A 23,184-nucleotide genomic window follows, 5' to 3' on the forward strand; every position below is an offset into this window, starting at 1 on the left:
TACCTTATGCAAAACCAGCTGCTCTACCAGTCCAACAGGCATTTTTAAACCAGCTTGCAAGCACAATCTCAGCTTTCCTCTCCATGTACCGTTTCTCTATAAATCTCATGGAAATAAGCACCTTTTCCCTTTCATTTACATCACTTCTACCCTACAGATATGAGGTGGTCTAACTTGTACAGACTAATTAAATGCAAAACACCTGTTCTCAAAGTTTACTGCTCACACTTTAGCCTTAGAGAAGCTGGTGCACCCAACATCTTGCTATGTCAACTGTATCAGCTGAGTAATAAAACATTGCTTCTGTTGCAAACCTGTTCCAACTCAGCTGACCTGGTGTTTCATGTCCTTTGCTTGTCTTGAACTCTGTTCAGACAGCCTGGGTTAATCTGTGTCAACCTTCGGCCGCTGCTCTTGTGACCTCAAATGTCAAGATGCCAAGTAGGATTTAGATGAGAAGTCAGAAAAGTGTCCTACTCTGGGTGAAAAGAACAAAGAGGGAGGCTTTAAAACATGGACTGTGGGACACTGGGCCTTGCTGGGAGAAGGTGACACATGTCCTGTGAAGACAGGTGAGAGGGTTGGTGTTACTTAGCCTAGAGAAGAGAAGGCTCCAGGGATACATTCTAGAACCTTCCAGTACCTAAAAGGTTATATAAAAGTTGGTTGGTGACTTTTTACATGGCCAGAAAGAGAGAGGAGAAGGGGAAGTAGTTTTAAACTGAAAAAGGGGAGATTTAGATTAGGTGTTAAGAGGAAACTCTTTACTGTGAGAGTGGTGAAGCACTGAAAGAGGTTGCTCAGAAAGGTTGTGACTGCCCCATCCCTGGAAGAGTAAAAGGTCAGGTTGGAGTGGGACCTGGCAACCTGATCTAGTGGGTGATATCCCTGCCTGTGGCAGGTGAGTTAGAATGAGAAGATCTTTAAGGTCCCTTCCAACCCAAAGCATTCTACCATTCTATGACTCTGTGATGTCCAAGCATCTCCTGCCAGCGTCCAAGGTTGGGTGACCTGGCTTGGGGCACACATGGTCTCACCGAGATTCCCATTCAATTTGCATGACTTTTGGTGACATCTAGGCACATCTTGCCTTTGTGACATCTCAGCATGTTAGAGGTTAGTTTATGGTAGTCACACTGAGCAACAATCCCCTCCTCATTTGAGAAGAGGTCAAGAAGCAGAATTTTTATATAATAAAAAGAGCCATCTCTGAACTAATAGCAAAAGCCAGTTTTATCAGCTGCCTGTCATGCACAACAACCATTTTCCTTTGCTGAGAGCCACCCATTACTTTCTGCTGACTGCAAAGTAATAAATTGCCAGGTCAATGACACATGTCTGAGAATCAATCAATCGTATTGCAATGATTAATATGACAACAAAGTGGTTGTAAATACAGCATTTTGCTGAAGGCTGCAGAGCTCCAAGGGGTCTGAGCATGCTCAGTGTATTCTGCTAGGCAGCTCTGCTGATGAAGAGGTGGGACAAGAACTTTTTCCCTTGCAAAGTTCATTCTGTTTAACCATCCTGTTTGTTTAACCATCAGCTGCTCTGTCAGGAGAGTTCACCAAAGTGTATCACTGAAGTTCAAACTGTGTTCCACTCCTTTGGAAAGCAAAGGGAAAAGTCAGACCAAACTTCAATTTAAAAATGAATAGCACATTTGCAATTAGAGATCTCTTTAACCACCAGCAATGAACTAGTGGACCTACAGAGCACCTTTTGGTGTAGAACATTTGTGATTTGTGTGAGAAATGAGGCACGTTAGAGGGACCATTTTACAAGATAATTGCATTCTGTTTTGAAGGCACTTAAACCAAGATACATTTAAAATGGGACCTTCCTTCAGAAGCCCACATCTAGGGACTCAGCATCCTGAGGAGCATAGAAGGGATTTGCCTTCGTGTTTGTACAATGCAGATGTGCACAGGACCCAATCTTTCTTCAAGGCTATGAAGAGCTGTCATCTCACGCCTTTCTGTAGCCACCAGCAGCAATCAGCTCCTGTTTAGGCTTACTGCCTCACTGTATAGGGCTGACACTGGATGATGCCCTTTCAGGGCATACCTAACTCCCACTGACTGTGTGAAGGGGAGAAATTCAGCTTGATGGTCCCACCTCTCTCAGTATCATAGGATAATTTGGGCTGGAAGGGACCTCAGGATGTAGCAGTCCAACCTGGTGCTCCAAGCAGGGATGTGGGACACAAGCAGCAGGATGCAAGCCTGTGGATATAACCTATAAATTCCCTTTCAGGTGTTCATGGCTGTCTGTAGCTTCACCCCAGTTGGCAGGCTGAGATGGTCTGGTCTGAATCATCCTTAGCTGTCAAGAATATTTGCTTTCCAAAATGTGTGCCCTGAATACAACCCAGAGGCATTCATGCCCTCAGGTCTTAAATCTTCTCAGCTTCCAGGAGTCAGTGGGAATGTACCTAGGAGCTTTCCCTTTTCTTAAGTATCACTTATACAGCCTGCCTCTGTGATATGGGGAGATGCCAATTTGATTTGTTACTTACGATCTGCTCATTAAAGACATATAATTTCCTCATGCAAGCAAAAAACAGCTTCCGTAGGGTCTTTGAGGAAAAATCATTATTTCTACAGCCCATGTGGCATCTCCCTTAAAATTTGCTCACAGTGCCTTGCAGCCCCACAGCCAAGGTTAGAGCAAATACCTTATTTCAGCCTTGCAAACCAACACCCATGATCTAACATTTTTCTAAATGAAGTCACAGTGAGGACTCGGAGGGAGGGAAAAAAAGAAATAAAAAAGGACAGATATACACTATCTGTCTGATGAAGTTTTTATTCTACACTGATGACAGCAAAGCCCTGAGGTGTCAGAGTGCTCCTTGCTGATGGTTGACAGCGACTTTATTCACAGCGCTAAAATTGTGGCCCTCTTGTAGTGTTCAAGATCCCTTGGTCTTCCTATGTAGAAATGCCCTTGAGGGCAGCATTTGCTTTTCCATGCTTTTGGCAGGTCAGGGGCTGAGGCATCAAAAATTGCCGGGACACACGTCATCAAGCTCAGTGAGGTCAAAGGATTCATTGTCTGTGAAAGCTCTGGTTAGAGGAGCATTTGCAAAATCAAACCCTGACTGACTGTGAATTGTACTGGCTCAGAGTAGGCACGTATGAGAGAGTTACTTGTTGCAAATACAGTGGGAAGAAACTTGGAGCTGTATTAGGTTTTAACCCTGAAGGCTGTTAGGCACGGTCAGATGAAATTTATGTAGAAGGGTCGAGAATTTTACTTGACCTGCCTTTTCTCTCAAAAAAAAAAAAAAAAAAAAAAAGAGCCAACCTGCATCCTGTACTACCTGTAAGAAGGAACTGAAGGTGCCCCTTTCAGATTAATTACCACCTTCATTCATGATCATCTAGATTCATTTCCATCCTCCAGTAGTTACCATCCTTTGGGTGAGTGAGATCACTTCCCTGGTTCTTTAATGTGAAACACCAGGGAAATGAAAGCAAATGAGACCCTGGTTTCCTACATTTTCATAGAAACACAGAATCATTAAGGAAAATACCTCTATGATCATGGAGTCTAACTGTTAACCCAACACTGCCAAACCCACCGCTAAACCATGTCCCCGAATGTCACAGCTACATGTCTTTTAAATCCCTCCAGTGATGGTGACTGTACCACTGCCCTGAGCTGCCTGTTCCAGCTCTGTTCATCTCAGAGCGATTTATTAGGCAGTGGTATATCCTGCCTTATTTATGAACTGAGCCCAGTAAATTGTAATTAGCCTAAGAAGATTTTCAGAAAAAATACCAACTTTTAATTTCCCAAAGAAAAAGTTCATATGTTCCAATGATTGATCGCTTCTTTGTCATTTCTATCCCTACCTTCATGTCAGTACACCCATCCCTATCAGATCATCAGACCCTGCTTGTGCAATCAAATGTCTTTCTCAAATACAGTTTCCAAGGATATGTCCTTAAGAAACAGGGGTAGTCAAGTGCATATGGAGATGCTGGATGGGCAACATACCACTTTTGGCTCCCTTGCTTCACATCTAAGTGCCTGCTCACTGGTATTTACCAGTCTGTATTTCAGCTTGAGTCTCCCACCTTTGATTTTGCAGCAAATGTTTTTGCTGTTCCAGCATCATTCTTCAAGGGACCTTCCCTAACTGCTCTACCTCTGTTCAAGTCGTTAGCTGGAAACTTGGACTGAAGCCTATAAACATGTGACCCTCCCTGCCACTGATTGCTACCCTCTGAGTCAGTGATTAAAAACATGGAAAGAAGAATGTGACTGTGAGAACATTGTGGGAATGGTGGGAGCTCAGGAAGTACGATATTCCTGTAGAGAGAAGCCTGGGCTCATGGGGAAAACTGAGCACAACAAAGCATGATCCAGCTCCAGAAAAAAACCAGCAGAAAACCTTCTTTTTCCTGCTAAAACCCCTCCTCACTTTTTTAGTGTTGATTAAAACCAACACTGACAACAAAACAAATAGAAAATAAAACAAATTATCTTCTTTAGTAATAAGAGATCTTATAATTCCACAGCCTCTTCATGCCTTTAAACAGAGAGTTCCTTTGACATATTCCTGCTGTCAGTGAGCACTTTCCTTCCGTATGAATGGCTCTTATTTCTCTTCCTTTTCTTCAGCCTCACTTGCACCATCACATCATGCACAATATTTAACTCAGCCAACCTCCTTCTGATACATCTATTTCCCATATTCAGAAAATTTCCCATTCTTTCTGATGTCCCAGAGTTCTTTGACTTGGATTGCTTTTATATCCAGCTGGTGAAAAGGGAAAAGGGGACGACGCGAAGAGTCCCTGCACAGCATGTGATAAAATACTATGGCCAGGGAAATAGGCTGATTCAGCCTGAATGGTTGCAAGATGGTGAAAGTCCCAACTTACTTGGTTCAGCATAATATCTTGGGCCAATGCTCTAGATGATTATTACTGCAATATCCTTTCAGATCAAGCCCAGATATCAACAGGAGCCCATCTTCCTATTCACTAGGTGGCTGAACAAGGCCAGGGAGCAATACACAAGTATCTAAGGCATTTCAAAACATTTAAGGAATTTCATGAATGCCAGCTATGCTGGTAAAAGGCTTCTTCTACTGTGATACAGTGTGGTTGTCCAAGGATACTGCTGTAGGCCATATGGTCTTAAAAGCACAGGCTTACTGGATAAGGTATGTTGTGTCCCTATCTCCCAGAGGTCTGCAGAGCAGCTGTAGCTTCCCGCTGAGAGAAGTGATGGAATCCCCATCACTGGATGTATTCAAAAATCATGTAGAGGTTGTGGTTAAGGGACATAGTTTACTGGTGGGCTTGGCAATCTTAGGTTGGACTCGATCTTAGAGATCTTTTCCTACCTAATTGATTCTATGATTCTTGGCCTTCTCTCAGTAGAAAAGGTTGTCAAGAAAGTTGTTGGTGATAATTGAAATGCTTGGCTACCGCTGACATGTCAGGCTTTCTAGGATCTTGGCAGATATGCTGGAAAAAGGATCAAAGATTTTCAAGTGCACTGGGCATGCTGCTGTCCAAGGAGCTGCATCTACCACTCTACATCAAATCCACTGAGACCTCTAGAGTACAGTGTCCTGCATCTAGCCTGGATACCAACAGGTCACTTGAGGGATATCATATGTGTCTGGAGAGGAACCAGCCACATGACAGCAAGACTGGTGCTGGAATGGCAGATCTGAATATGTCCCTTTCACCTTAAGCATCGTGGGCTGACTCCAACCAGCAACTCATGCATTCCTTCCTGATGACCTTTTTTTTTTTTTGCATAAACACACATAGATCAATCAACACCAAGGGAATTTATAGCTTGTCCTGAGTTACACTCATAACGTTTAGCAGCAACTGTTAATTTTCACAGGTATTGATTGCTCCAAATCCCCAAATTCCATGTTTTATCCTGAAAAGTATATTGCACTAGAATTCATACCTGCACTCTGGGTTTCATCTCAGAACTTACAGAACATGAAAACGTGGAAATAAATATAAGTGACCTGCAAGGATTTTCAGGTTGGCACGCTCCTGGGGTGCCTTCTGGGTCTTGTGCCTCTCAAAGGAGAGGGGAAATCCGCTGTTGTGATTTGGTCCCTTTCCAAATACCCTATACTTCAAGGATGCTGCACGACTCTGTGGCTGTCCCATCCCTGGAAGTGTTCAAGACCAGATTGGATGGGGTTTTAAGCAATCTAGTCTAGTGGAAGGTCTCCCCGTACATGGCAGTGGGGTTGGAACTGGATGATCTTTAAGGTCGCTTCCAACCCAAACCACTCTATGATTGTATGATCTCTGTCCTTGCTGCATGAGATCACTCTGATGATCACTTCGGTGTTCCTGGGTCCATTTCTGTGGCTTCTAGGCTTCACAGTAGGGCTGAATTGGTTTCCAATTGGAAATTCAGTGTGTTGCATGAGCTTGCAGTAAACAACTCCTTGTGCTGGGAAAGCCATCAGGTTGTACTGACAGTGGAGATATTCCTTTGGAAATGGACTCTTGGGGAAAGTGGAACATTTGAGGAGCTATTTCTCATTTTCTCTCTCTCATTTTAAATTAGGGTTGTGAACTGACACTCAACTCCTGCTGTGAAAAAATAATATACACCAAAAAAGTACCAGAACTCAGATGAGAGCTGCTGCTACTGCTCGTGACCACATGATAGAATAAGGACATCAATCACATGAATAAACCCTAGGGGCTAAAAAAACAAATTAAAAAAAGTTATAATGTTCTTGGAAAGCATAGCATTTGCAGGGTTATGGTCTGCATCCAGTGAAGAGAGGGAGAGGAAAGATATCATGGATTAATAAGGACCAAAAGGCTGTGCTCTGGGGCAGAAAAAGGCACCCCAAGATTCTGCCAAGGAAGGAGGCAGCAATTCCCATCAAGTCACCAATTCATTGAGCTGCTTTTTCTCACCAAGAAACACTTTCTTGTCTTCTTGTGAAGATGTTCTCCACATAACTAAGAGGTTTTGGCTTTGTTCTCCATTTTGGTGGGGCCTCTCCAGAGATTATGTAGAGATGGGTGTATGGAGGGGATGAGAAGCCTCTAATCCACATGTAACCCCCTACTCTCATTCCCTTGGCTGAGCTGTGGTGTCAAAGGCACTTACTATGGAGCCCAAACTGGCTTCAGCAGATCTCAACTTGCTCCTGGATTCTGTTTCTTTCCATGAGCTGCCTCACACCCTCTGATACCTTTTAAAAAATTCTTTTTTCCCCCCCCTCTTTTAGCAAAGTTATTTTTGACTTGGATAAATTCACAGGTTTAGCATAAGACCTCCAGCCTGTCACATGCAAATGACTCAAAGTAGTACTACAGGGACAGTTGGGGAAAGTCCATTTGGATGGGGAGGAGGTGGAGAGAGAGTAGTTACATCTGCTTCACCAACAAAAACAAAGCTGAGGGAACGTGGTGGCTGCTAAGAGAAGTCCTTCTCTCTTTGTAAGAAGCAAGGGAGATGAAGGATATGGAAGAAGGAAGGGAAGGACCTTATTTTAAACACCAATAAATCGCATAGTTGGCTTATTGAATGAGGTCAACCACAGCCCAAAGGCCCTTGAGAAGATGGCTTTGGGAAGAGATGAAGTCCTGATTACTCATTGCCAGTGCCAACACTAACAAGCACTTTGCATCCTGTCCTGAAAGTGTTTTTATCCACTTTGCATTCCCTCCACACTGCCAGGCTGCAGACTGAAGGAGCCATAAGAGGCTGTGCTGGGAGATTCCTTTCATTTTGAAAGGAATGCATCATTTACCTCTTTCACCTTTTTAATTTTATATTTCTCTTGATGATATTGCGGAAGATCCAGAATGAAGGTGTCCTTGACATTTTGCATGCATTTACTTAAATTTGGTCTTACAATTTCATTTGATTAATTCTGTTTGTGTTTGTTTTATTCAATTGGTGATGTAGTGTGAGATCATGCATGTCTGAAAGACTTTGTAATTGCACTGCCTCTCTTCTGATAGTGCAATTAATCAGGTATATTAATCATCTCTGCTTTCCAATTACTGCCTCCCATGTAGATATATAGACCCAAAAATTCAAGCACAGATCTAAATCTTTACAGACTTATTCCTATTTATAACACTTACAGATGTAGCAACTTCCTCCATAACCTCTGGGCAAGGAGTAGCGTTTTGTGATGAGTTATTTAGGCTGGCTTAATTTGATTTTAAGACTTTAGTCATTTACATGGTTTAATTGATGGAAGCTATTTCCCTGAAGCTTGAAGTCTTATATTTGATTTATTTCCTAAGAATAAAATGTGTTTGTAGGTGCTCTGGATGGACAGTTGTTTGTACTATTTCTGTTATTGCTTTACTTTCTAATACTCTACGAAAAGGCTGTTAAAAGTCTCTAAGTTGCATATTAAGAGGAGTTTTGGGTAATATATGGCTTAACTAATGTATGACCTACATGAATGGCAATACATGGATGGATTATAAACCTGTCAAAAAGCATTTTGGCTTTTAGTTATGGCCTTTGGTGGAAAAAAATACCATTCCTCTGTGAGCTCTATTACCTTAAACATATCCACGCCTCATCTGAAAGGAATGGCTAAGATTTGTTGCCCAGCATTTGGCCCTCATGATACCTAAAGGAGTCTCTTGTTGCTGCATCTGTGTTAGGTGGGAGAAGGGGTTCCAGAGGTGAACAGTGTCTATGAAATAAGGACTTAACTGGGCATTCAGCATTGCAAAGGTGAAATTTCACCAGATATTGTTTATGAGAGAGGTTTTGGTGTCTTTGACACCTCAAGGTCCTTCACAGTGTTGTCCTAAAGCATGAGAGCTGCTACAACAGACACAGAATCCGTTCTTTCTATGGTACCAGGTCTTTTGCAGTCCTGAAATGCATGGCTAGGGACCACCTTCATGAGTCTTTGTGTGAGGATAATGTTTTTTGTCTCTGGCTTAAGCATTTACTGGATTCTGGACTTGACTGCAGAAGGACCATGGATTGTTTACATAAGCAAGTGGTTTGGAACAGCAGAGTTTTCAACCCAGGGAATTTCCAAAGCACTGAGGAACTGACTCATAGTAGATAAAAGTGAAAAAGATTATAAATAGCTCATTGCACTAATTTTGCAAATTATTGTATTTACACTGATACAAACTCAAGGTGACCACCTCAGTTTAGTCTGAGTGCACATAGGTGTAACTAGAAAGTGAAGTACAGTTCGTCACTGTCTTGGTTCAGGACCTTTACAGACCTCCAGTAAGCCCTGGCTGGCCACAGATAATGCAGTAAAGGGCTGTCCTCAAGGACAGAAACTTGGTTTGAAGCTTTTACAGAGGGGTTTGGCCATGGAAAGACCTATATTACAGCTGTCACTGGGGTACAGAAGATTTTTCACTCCTTGCTATCCATTTTATTGCCAACAGTTCTCATTTCCCTAATTTAATTAGCTAACGAAAGACCATTTACATTCATTAAATAAATCAGCATTCTGGTTCATTGTGAAGCTAATGATCCAGTCTCTAATTCACACAGTTATAAGGAACTTGATAAACAAAAGTAGCTGCTGCTAGCAAGCGCCTGCCCTGTGAAATCTGGCTTTGCCAGCTCCGTCCATTCAGCACTGGCCACATAGAGAGCCCAGTGCCCCCTGCTCTGTCCCTTTCATACCTGGATTCTGTAAAGTTCAGTGGAAGATGTGTGTGGTCCTCATTCCTTCCCTCTTTCAAGGGCATGGTGAGCCTTCGCTCTTTGTGGTATGCCTGCTTATCACCAGAGGGTAGATGCTGTGCAGAGATGTGCCTGGAAAAGCTTACTATTTAGCTAAAAATTAAGTATTTGGGTTATTTTGCAGCTTTGGAGTCTGTTGGTTTGATCTTGGGTACTGTGAAGATGGAAGGTCTCAGACAGTTTCCAGGAACTTAGAAACTGAGAAATATTCACAGTTCAGAATCACAGAATCATAGGACAGTTTGGGTTCAAAGAGACTTTTAAGGTTATCTAGTCCAACTTCTCTACAGGGAGCAGGGGCATCTTTAACTGGATCAGGTTGATCAAAGCCCCATACAACCTGGCCTTGAACACTGCCAGGGATAGGGTTAGTGCAACTTTTCTGGGCAACCTGTTCTAATGCCTCAGCACCCTCATAATAAAAAACTCTTTCTGATATTCAGACTAAATTGATGCTCTTTCAGTTGAAAACCACTTCCGTTTGTTCTATCACAGCATTCCCTGCTAAAAAGGTTATCCCCATCTTTCTTATAGGCCCCTTTCAAATACTGAAAGGCCACAATAAAGTATCCCCAGAGCCTTCTGTTCTCCAGGCTGAACAGCCCCAACTCTCTCAGCCTGTCTCTGCTGCAGAGGTGCTCTAGCCCTTTGAGCATCTCTGTGGCCACCTTTAGACTCACTTCAATAGGTCTATGTCCTTCCTGTGCTGAGGACCCCAGAGCTGCACATAGCACTCCAGATGAGTTCTTAATGAGAGCAGAGTAGAGGGGGAGAATCACCCTCCTTGACCTGTTGGTCACAAGTCTGAAATGAACAGGAATTGAATGACTAAAACCTTCTTGGTGGAGGATCCAGAACAAAGGTCCAGAGGTGAGCAAAAGGGTGCAGCTGCCCCTGCTGCACAGTACAAAGCATGGATCTTCATGAAAAGGAATGTGAAGAGACTGTGGTTTCATTGAATGTGATGTTGAACTTGGGTTGAATGTGGTGCTGATTTTAGAGGTCACACTGGATGGGGAATCTCTTAAGGATATGGGTCTCATTTTTTTCACCACTGTGGTAATGCGAGTGGTTCCTCTCAAGAAACTGAAAATCTGACCAGAGGTTCATCTCTTCTACACCAGTAATATTGGAGTCACTGGAGTCACTCCAAGTTCCCAAAATAATCCAAAGTAATGGAGGATTCTGCTTCCATCCCCTTGAGGGTGGGCATCCGGAGATGAATGAGCCTATAGTAGTAAATTTCTGCTGGCACAGGAGGGTTGTGCTTTGAAGTCAGAAGTCCCAACTTCATCTGAGATGAATCTGGAATTTGGTTTTCCTGTCACTTCTGGGATGTTCTGCTGATAGCTCTGTAGACCTTGGCTGCATTGACCCCCTGGCAGTCCTGTTATTAATTTTTTTATATTCTAGCAAGGAGAGGTATCACTTTGCAAATCAGTCCAGGGTGTTCAAACTCAGCCACATTTCTTAAGAGCTTCCTCTGATGGGCTTGGTGTCAAATGCTTTAGAGATATCTAGTCAGTGGAATCCAATGTTTTCCTACCTGTCAGGGATTTCTAAAGGAGTTGTCTGAGCCAGAACCCTTTCCTGACTGACATAAACTGCTTCAGCCTTCAGAGTTAATTGAATTAAGATACAGGACTATAACCTTGGGGTTTTACTGTAGTTTGCTCACTCTCTCTCCAAAGGCAAATAATTTCCAAATTATGAACTATACAAGAGAAAGCTGACAAAACCAGAAGTTTAACTGCAGCATTGTTTCAAACCATGAAAATCTATCATCTTATTCATATCTTTAAGTCAAAACCCCGGCTATTTCCTGAAAGTCTTTCCTTTTTTTTTTTTTTGGCTCACCATTAAAAACAAAGCCTATCTACATTAGTGTGCAGAATAATTCAAAAAGATAATTAGATTGGAAGGTAATGGCTCTCTGAAAATCTGTGAAAATGTAAAATACTGGAATAGAAAATACCTTTGTCTTTGGAAGCCACTAGTCAAAGTGTCTGAGTCTGTTTTTCAGTTGGTGGAAAGAGAAAGGCAGCTGTGCAGATTGATTCAAATTACCCTGATGTGTGTGTTCCAAGTGGATTGGCTGTATGACCCTCTGGACATCTCATTCCCTTACCAATAGAAAGAATACTTATACTAAATGCTGATCTTTTTTTAAATGTGTAAACTTAGGTGATATGAATCATACCCTGACATCTGTTCAAATAGCTGATAGATGTTGCAGAAAACAAGGAGAAATCTCCAGGTGCATTAACCAAGCAATTGCTTCCAAGACCTGTAGGTACAGAAACAGAAAACCTTTTCCAGGCACCTTCCTGCTGTCTACCTCAGGGCTTTAGTTTGTATAGTCAGGTCATAAGCACAGGAGCCTAAGGGATAGCCAGTGGAGAGAAAAAGAGAGAGACCCCTTCAGAGGGCAGTTCAGAGCAGGAACATGAGCTGGCTTGTCAATAGGGGTACTGGATAAGGCTGTCATAATAGGCAGTAATCATAGCTTGTTACGATGGGAGAAGTGTCTTCTTATGTCCACCCACCATCACAAGTGTCAGGGCTGTTACCAAAACCAGGCAGGAATCTTGAACAGGCAGTGGCATTCCCCAAGCAAAGGTGTAATCACCTTTCAGTAACAAAGCCCAGCATTAGTACTTCTTTGTAGTTCTGGCTTCAAAATCAATTTCGGCTGAAAACAGAAGGAAAAGAAAAATTCTGGTCTCAAAGCTAGAAACAATGAATGCATTTTTGACTTAGAAGATATTAAAATATGAACCCTGAAATCAAATTTGGTATGTTTTTGCCCAGTATGCCTTTGTTTTCTCTTCCCCATGATATTGCATCACAGCAAAGCAAGCTCCTTAGGGTTTAATGAGAACAATGAGTTCTTTTTCTGAGGTGGTAAGGAAAGACATCAGGTTATTCTTACTTATTGGATGAGTGCTCGTGTTTTGTGAAGGACCTCCCAGTAAGCGTGTGGATTCTGCTGTTGCTTAGCGTGACAAACTGGACTTGGAAGGAAAATGGTTTGGGTTTGCAATAGGGGTGGTGCTGCAGCTAAAGTAAAGTCTCAAAAACAAATTACAGCTGTTGATAAGGTGTGGTAAAGGCTGAAGGAGATTTCTTTCCTCCTAACACAGGCACAAACACTGTGCTGGTGCCTTTAGCTATGCCTAAATATACAAGATAGCTTGGGGCACCCACTAGACAACTACCTTGTCCGAGTGAGCTTCTGGCAAAATAGAAGGGCATTGTGTATTTTGCTTTCCTCTGTATTTGTGTGTTTTAATTAGGGAGGTATTAACTGTGAAACACACTGTCAAACCAGAAGGCACAGACATGGTTCCTCTAACAGATGCACGGCAGTTTCTCCTCTGCTATACTAAGACTCCCTTCCCTTTGTGTTATTTGTAGCTTTAGGACTTGAACTTGAAGTTGACTGACACCGCCTATCCACCCCTGCCCATACATATTTTGTTACTGGGGTCACAAATGGGAGTTTGGGGATTTTCTAAAATATGAGTGTAAAATCTGCATCACATGGCAGGTCTCTGAACAGTCAACCACTCCCAGCTCACACTCAATGGGGAGACATAACCATGAGTGTTGCACACCCATCTCACCAATCTCTTTTAGAATCCAGCTTTACACAAAACTTTCCTATGTACATTCAGCCTCAACCCTTGTTTCCAAAGTTAATTACCCTTCTCCCCTTAAAGAGAATTCCTTTACTGTTGACATCCATCATCCGTGTGCCAATCTCCCTGTGCGAAGATGCATTGTGCTGTGTACTCTGTGCAGAACCAGGAGTGTCCCAGTGGCATTTTCTGAAAGTCATTTTGAGTAATCATCCCTGGAGGGTCCCTTAAGCACATTCAGCTCTATATCAAGCAGCATCACCTCTACCTCATTAGCATTCTGCAAAGCTGCGCTTCCTTCCCCCTCCAGCCTTTTCCTGCTCTTCACCAAAAGATAAACGGAAAGAAAGTCCTTCCTCTTCTCAAATAGCTCTACCACTGCCTCATTCATCTTAGGACCTAAATCAGAACAGCCCATGTGCTTGTTGTGTGCCATTATTTTTCATTCTGTCCCATCCCCTGCTCCTTTGGTGCCCTTCACAGGAATTGATACCAGCTTGAGACCCTTTTCCACTGCAGCTCTATCCATTTATTTCCACTTTACCAAATTTTTTGAGTAGCCAAGATACTGACTTCAGGAGCTTGGAAATATTTTCAGAGGCTCACAGTGCTCACTCTGTTTTCCTTTCCATATGCACTATTGCAAAATCTTCCTTAAAACCAGGGCTTGGAAGTGCCCAGGTGTGGCTTAAAGGTGCACAGGTCTCAAGGTGAGTCTTTTCAAATGTTCTTGTTGTGTAGAACTCAAGGCACTCTTGTCCTCCCTCCTCCCTGCTGAGTCCCTAAGGTGGAGAGGGCTCCCCACTCGTACTGAAAATGCTCCAGACTTTGCTATGTGTGCTGGGAAGATGCAGGACCTGTGATTTACCATCTTTTTCTCATGGAACAGTGGCACAAAAAGCCACTAATTGAGTCTTTATCTTCAAGGTATGTTGTCTTTGACAGCTTTTCTGCTCTCCCTCCCTCTACCACCTCTCAATCCTGTTGTGAGGCTGCTGCACACCATCCCTTTTTCCCTGCCAACACAGCTGCTCTGCTGAGTGCTGGTTTGGGGAACAGATCCAACAAAGCAACAGAGCCAAAACAGATTTTTTTGGAGTAATCATTTGCTTCCCTAATTCTTTTTAGCCTACCCTCTTCAGTCACAGTTTTGTGGTATTACACCATGATAATGCAGGAACAAACACTTGGGAGGGAGTAAGGGACAAGGACTGGGAGGCAACTGTTTAGGCTGATGTTGCTGGAAATAAAACGTATCAAAAAACCACAGTAGTAGGTGCAAGACATCTAAGTGAAATAAGAGAGGGATAGTGTCACGTTCCTTTAAATCCCTCAAGGAATTTGACTTACTGGACAGAGATCCTTTCTGCAAGTAAAAAAAAAAAAAGCATGAACAAACAGCCTTTTATAAATCAGGAAATGCTTATTATCCTTATCACCCCCTGCTCCTTTCTGTGCCTCTTCCCTTCAAAGTTGGAGTCATGGGGATATACGGAGACGTAGACTATTGTGATAAATAAACAAGTGCACTGAAGCTCAATTTTGATTGCAAATATTTTAGATCTGCATGGATTGAAATCCTGGAAGCATCCATAACTCCTGCTGAGAGCTGTTCAAATATGCTTTTAAAGAAAAAGCAAATTGTGGCAAAGGCTGAAAACAGCAAGTCTTCCCTGCTTTTGCTCCTCGTTTCTCAGTCGAGCACATCCCAGTGACATTTCCTCAGGTGCTTTGGTAATTTAAAAACCTGCCAGGATCACATTTTGTTCTTGGTGTTAGAGCCACCAATACCACCATCTGAAAGAAGCTCTTTATCAGCTAGAAAAATAGGGCTTGCACACCATGACTTGTGGGGAAGAAAGACACAGTGGTGTGGGTTTTTTTGTAAGCAGGAATCTGCTCTTCACATTACTATATGAGGCTGAAAAATTTAGCTCTGAGACTTTTTGGCAAACATATCTTCACTTCTCCTTCACTGGCATGGTCTTCCTTGGGTTATTTCTTCTGCCACTAAAAGCAGATCAAATTCCTGAGGCATGTGGGTTGGAACCTCAAAGGTGCTTGACTCTTTCTGGAAATATTTAAAAGTAGTGTAAATGTGGTGCTTAGGGACATAGTTTAGTGGTAGGCTTGGCAGTGTTAGATTAATGGATTGACTTGACGATCTCAGAGATCTTTTCCAAAGTAAATTATTCTGATTCTATGATTCTTTAGTTAATTGAGAGCAACAGGTGCCTCCAGAAACTGATTTGACACTCCAAATCATCTTTCAGGAGTGTCTCTGAGATGACCCAGGCTGTAACATGATATTGAGCAGTTCAGTTCCCCATGTAGGCACTTAGGTCTGGTATTAAATGTTGGGATAGGCTCTCCAGAACCAATGGTGTTACTGTTTTGGAAGCCAGGGTAGAGAAAGCACAGGCATTTTGGGTAATGATAATCAGATCCCTGAGGACTGTGTTTGTGTCTGTCACTTCTTTTCCAGCTACTTTCTTCATCTCTTGTATCAGATTTCTCTGTGAGCCCTTGAACTCCCCCTGATCTCCAGTTCCTTACACCTCCCGTATCAGCCCCTGTCTCTTGTCGTGTGCCAAAATGGGAAGCTCTTGTAGACATTATACCATGCAGTTGATGTGGTTACAGTGCTACCAGAGTCTAAGCCAGGTAGCCTCATGCTAGTTCTGGTGACAACCACAGCTTCACCTTCAGACCACAGTACAAAACTCTTTGCCCTCGGGCAGGAGCTGGGCTTTAAAATGCTTGATGTGAATGGAAATCAAGGAATATGGATAGTAGGCAGTGCAGGACCCTGGCAAATCTGTCCAAGTGCCCACAAAGAAAGTAGCTGAGTCAAAGTGTATCCTTCCTAAGTGAAAAAAAAAGGGTAAATGTGATGTGAATGCATCCAAGCAGCAAGCAAGGAGGCAAGGCTTCTATTACCTGGAAATTGGGAGCTGAGGTGTGACCATGAGCCTGGTGCTAGAATGAGGAACCACTGAAATGCCAAACCCTTTTCCACCCCTGCTGACCAATATGAGGCTTTAGTAACAGAAATGTGGCAAGCAAACGTCTCCAATTTCTTCTTCTTGTTTCAAGGCAGGCTTAATCCAGCATCAGTCTAATTGTGTTGCCCTGTGTTTTAGCTGAACCACTCTGATCCTGTTCCCTGTGGTTCATACTAGCTGCTAAAGACTTTTTGCATTTAATTTGTCTTGACAACTCTTTTTGTTCTAGCTTAGGTTAAAGGTCTTAGATTCCAAAACAAGCTACATGGGCATCCTAAGACCTGCGAAAGCAATATTTAAGTACACTCATTTTAATGCTTCTCTTTAGTCTCCTTAAAATATTAAGGGGCATAAGCAGACTTTTTTATTCTGTATTTATGCAGTATCTTACCCAGAGAGGTCTTTGTTCATGGTTGAGATTTCTATGTATTGCTAAAGAACTCTGCAACTTGCTAGTCTGTTCTCTTAAACCTCTCTTTAACCAGCATATTTCAGCTGCAGACCTTTCATAGAGTGGGCAGGAGCTCACTCAACCTCACTTAGTGAAGGGGTCCCTAAATCAACTTATCTTTCTCTAGCTAAAGGCAAATATGTGTCACTGCTCTGTTTGGAGACCTTGAAAATCTTTCACCTCTAAGTTTCCCCACCATGATTCTCAGGGAAACAGGTCAAGAGAGATGCTGGTGCAACACAGCATCCCTGGGACTGGACCGTACTGTCAGTTTGGCATCAAAACCTCTCACCATGACACCTTCTGAGCATCTGCTGCATTGAGCACAAAACCCTTGCTGTAGGACGAGGGCAGACTGTGGGGACTGGGAGCTTCCTTCCCCCTCTTCCCCAAGCCCTTCCACTTAATTTGTGTCATTTTGTTCAGATGCAGCTGGAAAGAATTAAAATGTCAGCCAGGCACAATTGCTTCCATTGAAATGAAAAGCTGCTGGAAGAAACAATGCTAACAAGCATGGCAAAGAGAAAAAGGGAAAGCCTAGTGCTGTTTAGCTGGTAATAATTAGCCCCAGAAATGGAAAGAGGCAAGATCCAGTGTGGCTCCCGTTCAGTTCAGGGGAGGTCCAGTTAGGACTGAGTCAATGAGCATTGCTTAATTGGTGCTAATCCATTGCTGAATGGAGTCTGGTGTCCAAGATGTGCCCATCATGCAAAAGCATGTGGAAAAACAGTGGCAGAGAGCAAGAGCAGACAGAGATGCCCCTGACATTTCGCTATTGTGGGAGGTAGCCTGCTTGGACAGGGTTACTTCGGGACCAGTGGCTGTAGAGGTAACAAGGTTTAGGCGATACTTTAGGTACTCATAGGTTATCCATTAACAGAGTGATAGAAGGAGAAGTTTGCAACTGTTTAAGCCAAATGACAAGTCCTGTGAAGTCAGGACTTGTCCCACCACAGCCCGGCACAGAACAGGTAAAGAATAATAGAGCCAAGGAAATCACTGAAGCTCCACATGTCTTTACTAGGAGAACAGATCAGATGTGGGATTTCTGGATCAGGAACATGCAACAGCCCTGCCTTGAAGATTCAGTATTTCAGCCTACTGCTTAGTTTTGGAGAAACATAAAAAATGGGTCTATATCGGTACTCCTGGGTTGTAATTCCTCCTGCTCCTGTGTTCTCAGCCAGACCTCAGGACGAGTTTCTACAAGCAATGTGGAAGATGCCCTGGGTCCACCACCCCTTCTTCCTTTCTCCTTTTCTTTCCAAATGTTCCTTCTTTTTCTGGGCAATATGAAAATATTTCTGACATCTTTGGGTGCATTGGGCATACAGTCTCAGTTTGTAGCAGGAGCTCTAGACAATTCCACCCTTCCTTTTCTTCCTCACATATTCCCAATGTAGTTTCAGCATAGCATGACTTTATAAAACAACCTCTTCAGTCAAGACCCTGGGGTCAGGGCTTCTTCCATGTGTGTGAGTGGCTTCATTTATACCAGGATTGCATTGAGAAATATGGGAATAGAGACTATTGAGAGGTCAGTGACATTCGAATCCCACTGAAAGTACTTGTGAACTGGAGGTTGTCTCTGAGCTATCTAGCTCTTAAAATCTGTGACTTTTACATGTGTTGTTCCATATCTTTCTTGTTTACATGCCCTGGAGTAGGTCAGTGTTTGTCACTGCGATGTGGTGCTGGTGACTGGGTTTGCATCAGGTCAAATGTATGATGTGCCTGGGAAATCCTGTTTTATTCAAGCTAAAGCAGTTAGCTTAAGAAAAGTTATGTTCCCTCCCTACAAATCTTGCTTAATCTTAGCCTTGAAGTCTTTCAGGCAATAGTTATTCTACACCAGTACTGCATAGAGAGATTATTGCTTCTAGAAGGAGCAAGATGGGAAGTGAGCAGGACATGCTAAACAACAGATAATGGGGGTGGATAGGACACCCTGAAACTGTTTTAAGGTAGAATTTGTGGCAGAGAAAGAAAAACAGTTTAAAGAAAAATGCAAACTCACTGTATAGGATTGAAATCAAGGGATTTTAAATGTTTTCCTGTCCTGGTGTCTAGGAGTTGCTCCACAGTAAAAGCCAAAGTAGAGCAGTGAAAGACCATTGCTGATCAAAGGAATATGGCTGTACCAGAAGCACTGTGAAATCTGAAGTATAATATTTTTGTTAATAAAAAGCCTGCCCCCCAACATGGCAGTCTGAGTTTTTCCTGAAGTACTAACACTATGGGTGCCCTTCATTGCTTTTTGAGCTGCATCTCTGTCTGTGGCAGTGGAGTTGGAATTAGATGATTTTTAAGATCCCTTCCAGGCTAAACTGTTCTATGATTCTGTCTGTTATCTAGCTCAGTAGCTGTGGGAAGTGTCATGACTTTTTCACAGCAGTGCAAAGACCTGGATGAAGCAAGGTCCAGCACTTCTGACATCTGTTTGCATGTGCCCTATCTTTTAATGCAAGCAGCAATACACCTCTCAGTTTGGTGGGACAGAGAGCTGTGATCAGGCTTGATATGTGTTTTCAAGGGGAAGGCAAGGGAAGAGAATGGATACTCAGACAAAGCCAATTCTTACAGTCCAGTGGTCCAGTCAGACCATTGTTCCAGTTAATCCTGTCTTCTCAGATAGCAACTGCTCATTGGGAAGATGAGACTCTTCCCAGGATGCAGCCGGTGAGCTGTTCAATATCCTCAACCGTGTGAAAAATGGCTTTCTCACCCTCCCATGTAAATTTCTTGTGCTCTCTGAAGCATAACGTTAGATTACCTGAATAATATTGTCTTCTAGTTTCTTTTGGCTAAGCCCTTTCTTTGAGCTGAGATTTCTCCAGTGAGGCATTGAAATGAAAATCACTCCTTGATGGGTCCTGCTGTAGGGACTGTCACAATTAACAGCCTCTCCTCTTCTCATTTTATCTCTTCCTCCAGGGCTAAGGGGCAAAAAGGACAGCCTATGGTTTGCAAGTGTGAGACGGTCCCAAAGAGGACATTTCTCCTATGCCTGGCAGCACGATCCCTTGCAAAAAATTAGGGATGTTTGAAATAGGAAACAGCCCTGTAAAAGATCTCATACATCAGAGATCAAGGAGGATGTCACCTGTAACACTGTCCCAGTTTCAATTGAACTGCAGTTTGGACATACTTAGGAATGCTTTCCTATGCCTGCCTTGGATACAGGCAGTGTGTCTATACAGCAGCATGGAGCTCTCCCAGGCTCTCCTGCATTCTAGGAAGGGTTGGAGCCCTCAGTAGATGCTATAGCTCTCAAAACCTGAGTGATTAAAGACAGCAGTGGCTTCCTGACCCACTTAGGAAACTGGTATGTGTTGCTGCAGTGACATCACTTTAAGGGTGAAACATCTGGAGAACATCTGTATAAGTCCTGGGACCTTAGCTGAACAAATTGCATTTGGCAACTGCTAAGCCATCATCTGAGCTTGAATAACAACCTCTGAGGTTCAGTGATGCCATTGCAATAGTCTTTACGAAGAGCAATTCTATTCCAGATGTGATAAACTCTGTTCTGGAGAAAATCGAACTTCAAATAGGATTTAGGTGCCTGATTTCTAGTCTCGTTCTCGTTTGTATCTTAGAAAAACTCAATCCCTCACTTGTCTCTCCGTGGGTAGATGTCCCGCACCTGGAGGTGGGATGTCCCCATGAACTCGCCTAAAGTTCACTCAGTGGTAACTGTGCCTTGCCAGCTTTACAGGAGACAGCCTGCTAGGGGTACTGACGCCTCTTAATGCAGGTCTTGTCCTGGTTTCAGGCACTTTTTAACATAATATGTGGCTTGGTCCAGGGGTTTGCTCCAGGGCTGTTACCACATCCAAGTATCTTCAGAGAAGGGCCTCCAAATGGAGTTGATGCTATCCCAAGCCTAGCACAAGAAATAGGAACAACGTCTATGCATGACTTTGCCTCCCCAGAAGACTATGACATTGCATCCTCTTGCAGCTCAAAGCCCTAGGATGCCAGGAAGAGGCTGCTGCTACAAGACAGTGCCCTGGCTCTGCAGTTGTGCTACTCCTGAGCACAGTTTCCCCTCCTTATTGGTGTTGCCTTCTGGTCCCAGTCTTTGTGAATCCCTGTAGGGGCCCTGGGAAGAGGAATTACTCCTCCTTTAGCACCATTCTCTACCCCAGGCTCCCGTCAGGAAGCCGTATGAGGAGGGCTTTGCCACCAAGGCGTTCTCTTTTCCAGCTCTGCCAAATTGCCCCAGGGTGCCTCATTAAGCCCTCTGCTCCCTCACTCTTTTTTTTTTTTTTAATGCATGGGCTGACAGGCCTGGAAATATCAAACTCAGCAGCTTCATGTGCTGTTCAGATCTGAAGCACCATACTTTGGAGCTAATTAGCTGGGTTTCAAATCAGAAGGGCAACCGGCTGCCGTCTCTGACAGCCCTGTTTCATCAGGACCTCCCAGGAAGATTGTTTTAAAGTTTTTTCCCTTCCCAGGTATGAAGTCACTGACAGCACTTTTTTTTTTTTGGTAGGAGGAGGGGAAGTAGGCATTAAACAATTATTTTTTCCCTTTGCCTCATCCAATACAATTCATACTCTCTTTTAGGCAAGTAAATAGCATTTCACACCTACCAACCACAGAGAGTCATGTTTATTTTCCTGGGAATCTCTATATACCACCACCTTCTATCCCATGAAAATCAGCAGCAGCACAAGAGCTACCTTGAAATAAGGCTGTGCTGTTTTTTGCATGCTATGAGACAATTCTACTCTGCCTGCTGCTTTGCTTCTGGGAGGCCACCACAGTGCTCAGAAACCTGCAGGACTACAGCTTTTAGGGCTGGAAGAGGGGATTCTGAGCATCAAACTGTTTTTTCCAAATTATAACCCATATTTCCCATCTTGAGCCGTGAATTTCCACTACAGTCAGGGCATAGCCAAAGTCAAGAGCTGAATTTACAACTTTTGGCTCCTCTAGTGTTTCCAAAATCAGTAGTGGTCTTGTGCTGCCCAACTTTGTACAGTTGGAAAAGACCTACATTTTACTGGCAGTTGCTTAATACTTTTTGCAGACTGAGCATTCACTGACGGAGCAACAAAATCTCTACCCCTCCATGACCTGCTCTCATGTGCTACAGAATTTCCCTAAAAGCTTCTTGTGTGGATTTAAGCCCACCTGGAGTTGTTATTCCCACTCTAACTCATTCAACCACTCTTCTGCCTTCATCTCTGGACCTTTAATCACATCTGTGGTGGAGGCTGTTTTCCTACAGAATACATTGCTATGGGCAATTGGCAGTCTCGGGAGCTACTACAATAAATTCCCACCTGAATCCTCTGGTAGCAGTTCATCCAGGCACTTTCTTCTTTATTTTCCCTCTCTACATCCCCAATTAAAAGTAGTAAGTCATTAAATTGTCTTTATATTTGTGTTGGTGGGCATGTCAAATGCTTTCACAATACCAGCTCTTACAAAACCTGAGACAAAGAGTCCCACACGAACTGGCTGCCTTCTGTTACTTCACCACAAAGTCCTTCATTGTACATGAAGCCTTAATAAAGGAAACTTAATGAAACACTGGAGGGGCCCCCAGCAACACAGGATCTGAGGAGAGAGGAGTCTGGTAGTGGGGGCTTTGTAATCTCTGAAGCATATGGTAGCAGGAGTTATTTAACTGAGCAGAGCTCATATTCTCCTCTAGGAAAAGCTGGCTGAGCTAGCTCAGGATAAGGATTTCCAATGCCACCTCATGCTGGGGCCTGATGTCTCTGTTTCTGTAGAGCAAAGAAGCTTCCCTTCATGTGTCTGTAAAGCAGGGGGTGCAGCTCTATGGGATCTGTGGGAGAGGAGTTTCTGCTGAAAGCTTTGACATGTCCTACACATGCTGCCTCATGAATCCCTTGCAGTTCTCCAATGGAAGATTGAAAGATGATTCATACTCCATTTGACTGAAAAGAGACCAGAGCCTGAAGAGATGAAAGTATACCAGAAAGAAAATTTCTGCCCTCCTCTCCTCGATTAGACCTTGTTTAGTGACTCTGGGTGTATCTGTGTGGTGTATAGAAACAGGCATGAAGTCACTCTGCTCATGCAGAGTGCTCTAAACACAAGAAGGACCAGATCAGAGCAGGACTTGGGCTCTACAGATGGATCATGTCCCTGATAGTTTTGTCTCACACTATGGCACAGCACTGTGGGTTTTGAGTCAGGGCTATATGTTTTGGGTCAGGGCTGCCCAAAAGCTGCTGTAGCCTGCCAACATAGAATCACAGAATCATTGAGGTTGGAAAATACATAGAAGACCTTTGAGTCCAACCGCTATTCCATGTCCCTAAGCACCAGATCTGCATGCTCATCCAGGCATTGGTAGTCTGTGATGACTCCATCTGTGGTGACTCCAGAACTGCAA

At 43.3% G+C, this 23,184-nt stretch overlaps 1 long non-coding RNA gene across 1 annotated transcript; it reads left to right on the forward strand.

Moving 5' to 3' along the window:
* The first annotated feature begins 20,830 nt into the window (after positions 1-20,830).
* On the forward strand, positions 20,831-22,772 carry LOC113949234. The gene is made up of 2 exons (XR_003528391.1): positions 20,831-21,268; positions 22,682-22,772. It is a non-coding gene; the product is annotated as an uncharacterized LOC113949234 (long non-coding RNA).
* Positions 22,773-23,184: the final 412 nt, after the last annotated feature.

The sequence above is a fragment of the Corapipo altera genome, unplaced genomic scaffold, assembly GCF_003945725.1.
Source record: "Corapipo altera isolate COAL_440 unplaced genomic scaffold, ASM394572v1 0, whole genome shotgun sequence".
NCBI lineage: Eukaryota > Metazoa > Chordata > Aves > Passeriformes > Pipridae > Corapipo > Corapipo altera.